The following is a 7406-nucleotide window of genomic DNA, read 5'->3' as shown; positions in this document are numbered from 1 at the left end:
GCCTAGAGCTGAGCTATGTATCTCTGTCCTCTGGTCAGATTGAACCAGAGATGGAGGCTCAACCAAAGGCAGCATCTCATAGGCTAGCGAGTGGTCTGTGGGGTGGTCTGTTGCAGGATGCTGTCCAATAGAGATTCCAGCATTTGGTATCGTGGCTACTGGGCCCAATCAGATCCTCTCCTTTGTGGATAGCAGAGAGGACCATAGCCACTAGAAGGCAGGCAGAGAAAAGGTGGAAGTCAAGAGATTCTTAGAAACCCTGAGACAGCAGGATACCTGGTGGCAACAGCTATTGAAAGGACAGCTGGTGGCAACAGGAAGAGACAGAAGAAGATTGGGTCATAAGAATGTCAGAACCCTGGAGCCTCAGTGGCCTCCTGAAGGTGACAACTGTTTCTCATGGCTGAGCACCTACATGTCTCTGCATAGCCTTACAATAAACATGCATTCCTGGAGGTCCTTTGAACCTGTTTAGCTTCTTGCTCTCTTATGGAATCTAGCCAGCCAAGGGTCCACCATGTTCTTGCCTGTGGAGATGGTTCTCTTGGGCACCACAGACCAGCAAAAAGAGAAGTTTCTGCTAAGGGGAATTCCCAGGCTTGGCATTTAACCAGTCTTCATTTCACCACTTCCTTGGGCTTTTGGGTAGGGGAGGGTGGCTGTGGGACTCTCTGCTTCCCAGTCAGGCGGAGGTTGGTGGAGGGTGCTGTGCTGAGACGGGGGACTCTTGGATGTCCAGGGAGACCCTGGTTTGGGTCACAGTTCTGCTTTGGATTTGGAAGGGGTCTTGGTGCATTTTTCCAATGTTGGTTCAACGAAACTCAAAACTTTTTCCTAATGCTTTCCTCCCTTCATTTTAAAGTCACCCTGTATGCACAAAAAGGCAGTACATGTGCTTTTGATTCCTTTACCCTGAAATCATCACCTTTTCTCCCTTGAGAAATCCCAGGTCTCAGAAATCTTTGGAGACATTTAAGCCCTTTCACCCCCTCTTAAAACCAGGACCCTACATGCTGCTAAAAGCAAATGGATGCGGAGGGTTTCAATCAAGGCAAAAAGCATTCTTCCCTGCCTGATCCAGTGTGATCAAGGCCAACCTAGGCAGCAGCCACGTTCCCAGGAAACAAGGCCTTGGAGAAATCAGCGCCTGGTATGAAGACACTGAAGACTGAAAAGAACAGCAATGGGGTGTCAAGTTGTAAATGATTGTCAGAAGCTGACTTCCATATTGCATCCTTTAGCTACAACACACTGTCTTCTCTCTCCCCAGCCCTGGGGACTGGAGGCTCACGTCCTGTACACTGGCCTATATTCTGCCTTGGTAGAGGCTCAGGGGGTGTGAGTGGGGGTCCTCAGGGTCCACCCTTCCTGCCTCTTGTCTCCAGGATGGCAGTGCCTTTCAGGTAACCTGATGGTGATGGTGATGTGGCAGGGGTGATGAGAGATGAGACGGGAAAGCAGAGGTGACAGGCTCTGTGCATGAACTGCCAGAAACTCATTCTGGGCCAGTTCTGTGGGGAGGGGGAGAGGAGCGTGCTGCATTTACCCAGGCCTAGAAATGGCCATGCTCCCCTGAGGTAGCGCAGTGCAGAGGTTAAGTGCCCAGACCACCTGACTTCAAGTGCTAGCTTTGCCACTTACTGGGTGGGGGACCCTGGGACAGTTGCTGTGTATCTGTGCCTCAGCTTTACCGTCTGTAAGATGGGGATAATAATAGGTCTCCCACGATTGTGGTCTCCCATGATCAAAGGTGTATGAGTATGTGTTTGTCATGCTGTACCTACCTGACATCCAGCAAATGTTCTTCAAATGTTTGCTGTTATCAAGAATGACATGTATACAAATGAAGTGATATGGTGTCTTTGATTTGCTTTAAAATAATATGGGAGCTGGAAGTGGGATAGTATACAGATGAAATGGGACTAGCCATGAGCTGACAGTTGTTGAAGCTGGGTGATGGGTACACAGGGGTTCATTATATTATTCTTTCTACTTTTGTTTTTGAAATTTTCCATAATAAAAAGAAAAAAATTCATAATAAAAAGTTATATGCATGTGTATATGTGTATTAATATGAGACATCATAATGTTTATAGCAGAATGTAATTAGATATTGCAGTGTGCGAGCTGATTTTACGTGATATGCTGATGAACTTTATTTATTTTATTTTGTTTTATTTATTTATTTATTTTTTCTGGAGACCAGGATACATTTTATTGACCTGATAGAGCAGAGATACTCCCCCGACCCTGCCACGTCCTTTCACATAGGTGTGCGAAGGGGTCCCTCTCATGGCAAAGAGATCTTTCAGAGTCCCTCCAGGGACAGAACCAGGGGCTTCCCTGGGTGTGGCCTGGGGCCTCAGTCCTGGGTGCTGGCCTTCAGTATTGCTTTGTACTTCCCTGTCAGCTCCTTGGGTAAGGGCACCAGGCCCGCAGATACACTCGTGCAGGCAGTACTTTCGGGGCCCAAAGTGGGCTGGGTGAGAAAGCTGCTTTTTCTCCTGCTCCTCCTTCTCCAGGGTTTCCTTGTTCTTCCCCAGGATTTTTTTGATGTGCTCCATGATCTCCTTATTGCTCTTGGCCTCCACATCCGCGAGGACCTGCTCCCTGGAATCCAAATAGAACTGCAGGAAGGGGGACGGCGTCATGTTCTTAAACATCATAATCTGTACCCAAGGATTTTTGTACTGGATCTGAGGTATGTTGAAAAACACAAACTTCCTGGCGCCCTTGCCCAGCTCCCCGTGCGTGTGTAGTGCACCGTCATGACCTTCACTGAGTCCTTGAATACTACGTCTCCCTGGGCAGGTACTAGAGGGTGCGGCGGCTCGGGAAGCGGCCCTTCATGGGCATGGCGGCAGAGAGGTGGGGCTGCAGGCCGCAGGCTTAGCCGCAAAGACAGACCCAAAGCAGCCGACGCTGCCAGCCCAACGGACCTCACACCGTTTCCCCTCCTTGCTGGTTTCCACTTCCTGCGCAGACCTATTTATTTATTTTAGAGAGAGATTGTACACATGTGTGAGCAGGGGGAGAGCCAGAGGGAGAGGGAGAGAGAGAGAACCTTAAGCAGGCTTCACACCCTGCGCCGAGCCCGATGCTGGGCTTGTCTCATCACCCTGAGATCATGACCTGAACTGCAATCAAGAGTCGGACGCTTACCCTACCCAGCCACCCAGGTGCCCTTGCCAGTGAATTTCTAAATTTTAATAATTATGTATTTAAGATGTAATTAAGTATAGCAAGTGGTGTGAAAATATTACTTTTTAAACTAACATTAAGTAGGAAAATTGAGTTGATGAGAGGAAATTAAGATAATGAGAGAAGAAGAGATTGTCTGGATATGGCAAGCGTGATAGCGGTAGAAATTGAATTGCGGAAGTTTCGGAAACAACGTTAAAGTTGTGACGAGGAAGGGCTCATGTTCGTTACTCTGAGTGCACACTGTGTTGGCCTTATGGGACCATTTATCTAGAAGGTTTAGCATGGGGGTCACAGCAACAAGAGACAGGAGGGAGATGAGTGTGGGCTTTGTTGATGCACAGACCTTGTTTCAGTTCCTGACTCTCTACTTAATTACTTAATGGCTGTGTGACATTGGACAAATGACCTACCTGCTCTGGGCCTTGTTTCTTCATCTGCAAAACTGGGATGTTCCATATACCTTACAATGTCCTTGTGAGAATTAAATGAGGTGCTGCCTGTGGTGCACCTGGCACAGTGCATGGCATGTAACAGGTGCTTAGTAAATGGTAGTGCACTTGGGAAAGAAGTAGAACAGGGAAGGTGGAACGTAGAGTCCCTGTCTGAGCTCTGGGCGTAGCCCTCACTGGTTCATTCAGAACACATTTACGCCTATCTGAGACACAATTTTATTTTTTTATTTATTTTTTATTTATTTATCTTTTAAAGATTTTATTTATTTATTTGAGAGAGAGAATGAGAGAGAGAGAGCATGAGAGGGGGGAGGGTCAGAGGGAGAAGCAGACTCCCTGCCGAGCAGGGAGCCGGATGTGGGACTCGATCCCAGGACTCCAGGATCATGACCTGAGCCGAAGGCAGTCGCCCAACCAACTGAGCCACCCAGGTGCCCCTCCCTGAGACACAATTTTAAACACGTGTGTTTTTTGTTTGCCGTGCTGTTCTCCTAGTCTGTGGATCCTGAGAAGTGGACAAGAGACAGGTGGGGACATGCTGAGCAGACAGAAGGGGGAGCTTGTCGATTGACACAATCAGCACATTGTTAGCAGCAGGACGTATCGTGTGGCTCCTTGTCTTGTTCTGATAACACCGTTGGTTTCTGTTGCTTGAAACAGCTCCCACCCCAGTCAAGCCAAATTTTGCTGTCTATAATTCACAAATAACAGTTTTTATTGAGTGTTTACTGTGTGCCAGGACCATGCTGAGCCTCCACATTCATTTTCTGACTCAGCTGCCCTGACAGCCCTCCAGGCGAGGGGTCACTGTACCCACATCACAGCTGAGGACACTGAGGCCGAAAGGATGAGGTGACCTCCTGATGGCCCCACAGCAGGTGAGCGGCGAGGCCAGGACAGACCAGGTGTGATTTCAGAGTCCACATGCTTGGTCACAGGACTCCACCAGCACTCTCTCCGAGGGCCCCTGGGATCTTCAGGACCTGGACATCCCCTTCTCCTAGGGTATGGTCCTGGTCCTGGCCTAGTGGCATGAGGCGTCATCAGGTCAGCTCTTGGGGACAGGTGCCTGGGGGCGAGGGTGCCAACCAAATGTGGCTGCAGCCTGGCAGAGATGTGGCTCTTGTCAGTTTGGAGACCCTTTAGACCTTTACACTTAAAAGTGCAAGCTCTGCCCATCTTCAGAGGACGAGTCATGACAAACAGGTCTTGAACATTTGCAGACCATATTTCTAGGTCACAAGGACCTTACCTTTTTGTGTGTGATGGAAGGGTAAGGATGTAAAACATATGCCTTGGTTTCTGCCATGTGTGCCCAGGGTCCCAGAGATAATGGTTGTTTGAGCTTCACAGTAGTCTGTTCACAGATTGTCCCATATTTTCCCACTAGTCCAGCAGTTCTCTGTAGATACCATAGGCATCTAGCAGTTCCAAAGAGAAAAACAGTAACCCATGGTTTAGAAATGCTAATGTCCATTAATTGAATTCATATAACTTCTTTTTTAATTTTTTTATTGTTGTTAATCACCATACATTACATCATTAGTTTTTGATGTAGTGTTCCATGATTCATTGTTTGCGTATAACACCCAGTGCTCCATGCAGAACGTGCCCTCCTTAATACCCATCACTGGGCTAACCCATCCCCCCACCCCCCTCCCCTCTAGAACCCTCAGTTTGTTTTTCAGAGTCCATTGTCTCTCATGGTTCGTCTCCCCCTCTGATTTCCCCCCCTTCATTCTTCCCCTCCTGCTATCTTCTTCTTTTTTTTTTTTTCTTAACATATATTGCTTCATTGAATTCACATAACTTCTAAATGGGACCATCTCCCATACAGAAAAAAATATTGTCACTTCCAGCAGCCACACTAGGAAATACTCAGCAAATACAAGATAGGACCACAGGTAAAGGGGTAAATATTGTAGCATTTAAGTGTCCAAATGTGCATTGCATTTTGAAAGGTAATTCCCCTGAGGGCTCTACAGTTATTCTAAAACCACTTCCATTTCTCCATGCTTTTGGGAGGTTTCTTCTACGTGACTGCCTTCAGAATCCATTACATGTTCTTTTCAGTGTCTCTAAGGCAATTCTTTGTCTTTTCTTTTTTTTTAAATTTTATTTTATTATGTTAGTCACCATACATTACATCATTAGGTTTTGATGTAGTGTTCCATGATTCATTGTTTGCGTATAACACCCAGTGCTCCATTCAATACGTGCCCTTCTTAATACCCATCACCGGGCTAACCCATCCCCCCACACCCTTCCCCTCTAAAACCCTCAGTTTGTTTCTCAGAGTCCATAGTCTCTCACGGTTCGTCTCCCCCTCTGATTTCCCCCTCTTCATTTTTCCCTTCCTACTATCTTCTTTTTTTTTTTTTTTAACATATAATGTTTCAGAGGTACAGGTCTGTGCAAGTTGATTCATCAGTCTTACACAGTTCACAGCACTCACCATAGCACATACCCTTCCCAATGTCCATCACCCAGTCACCCCATACCTCCCACCCCCACCACTCTAGCAACCCTCAGTTTGTTTCCTGAGATTAAGAATTCCTCATATCAGTAAGATCATAAGATACTTGTCTTTCTCTGATTGACTTACTTCGTTTAGCATAATACCCTTTAGGTCCATCCATGTCGCTGCAAATGGCAAGATTTCATTCCTTTTGATGGCTGCATAATATTCCATTGTATATATATACCACATCTTCTTTATCCACTCATCTGTTGATGGACATCTTGGCTCTTTCCGTAGTTTGGCTATTGTGGACATTGCTGCTATAAATATTGGGGTGCATGTACCCATTCAGATCCCTACATTTGTATCTTCAGGGTAAATACCCAGTAGTGCAATTGCTGGGTCATATGGTAGCTCTATCTTCAACTTTTTGAGGAACCTCCATACTGTTTTCCAGAGTGGTTGCACCAACTTGCCTTCCCACCAACAGTGTAGGAGGGTTCCCCTTTCTCCGCATCCTCACCAACATCTGTCATTTCCTGACTTGTTAATTTTAGCCATTCTGACTGGTGTGAGGTGGTATCTCATTGAGGTTTTGATTTGGATTTCCCTCATGCCAAGCGACGTTGAGCACTTTTTCATGTGTCTGTTGGCCATTTGGATGTCTTCTTTGGAAAAGTGTCTGTTCATGTCTTCTGCTCATTTCTTGAGGCAATTCTTTGTCTTTAGGGGCAGATTTGGCTTTTAGAAAATCCCAAGGTCAATCCAAGCTCAACTCAGTGAAGTGTGTATGTGGGGATAGTTGTGTCAGTTATCAGTTGCCACAGTACTGCTGCAAAAGAAACAACCAGAAAAACCTCAGGGACCCATAACAAATATTTAGCTCGTGACTCTGCTGGGATTCAGCTGATCTGGCCTGGGTTTGGCTGATCTTGGCAGGTCTTGCTCATGTGTCTGCAGTCAGCTGATCTTGTTTGAGCTTGCTTAGATATCTAGGGAACAGCCAGATGACATTTGGTCTAGAATGGTCTCATCTGAATATCTGGGGGACTCAGCTGTGTTTGACTTGTCTTCCATCCTCCATCAGGCTAGCTAGGTGCATATTTTCAGGGTTATGGCTGAGACATAAAGAGAAAGAAACCTCAGTGTGCAAGTCCATTTCAAACCTGTGCCTTATTTACACCAACATCTCATTGGCAAAGCAAGTCATATGGCAAAAGACAGGCATAAAGGAGGAGTGAAGAACTGTGATGTTTTTGGCCAGCTATCACAGTGATTAAATTATTTAT

The 7406-nt window shown here is 46.4% G+C and overlaps 1 pseudogene; it reads right to left on the bottom strand.

Annotated features, from left to right (window-relative positions):
- Nucleotides 1-2255: 2255 nt before the first annotated feature.
- Nucleotides 2256-2856, bottom strand: LOC123834661 (small ribosomal subunit protein mS25-like; annotated as a pseudogene).
- Between the last annotated feature and the right edge of the window lie 4550 nt (nt 2857-7406).

Source organism: Mirounga angustirostris, unplaced genomic scaffold (assembly GCF_029215605.1).
Source record: "Mirounga angustirostris isolate CCGP_5_RB_7025 unplaced genomic scaffold, mMirAng1.0.hap1 SCAF_1, whole genome shotgun sequence".
In the NCBI taxonomy this organism is placed as follows: Eukaryota; Metazoa; Chordata; class Mammalia; order Carnivora; family Phocidae; genus Mirounga; species Mirounga angustirostris.
Note: the sequence above shows the minus strand (reverse complement) of the source record. Positions and strands in the feature narration are given on the sequence as shown.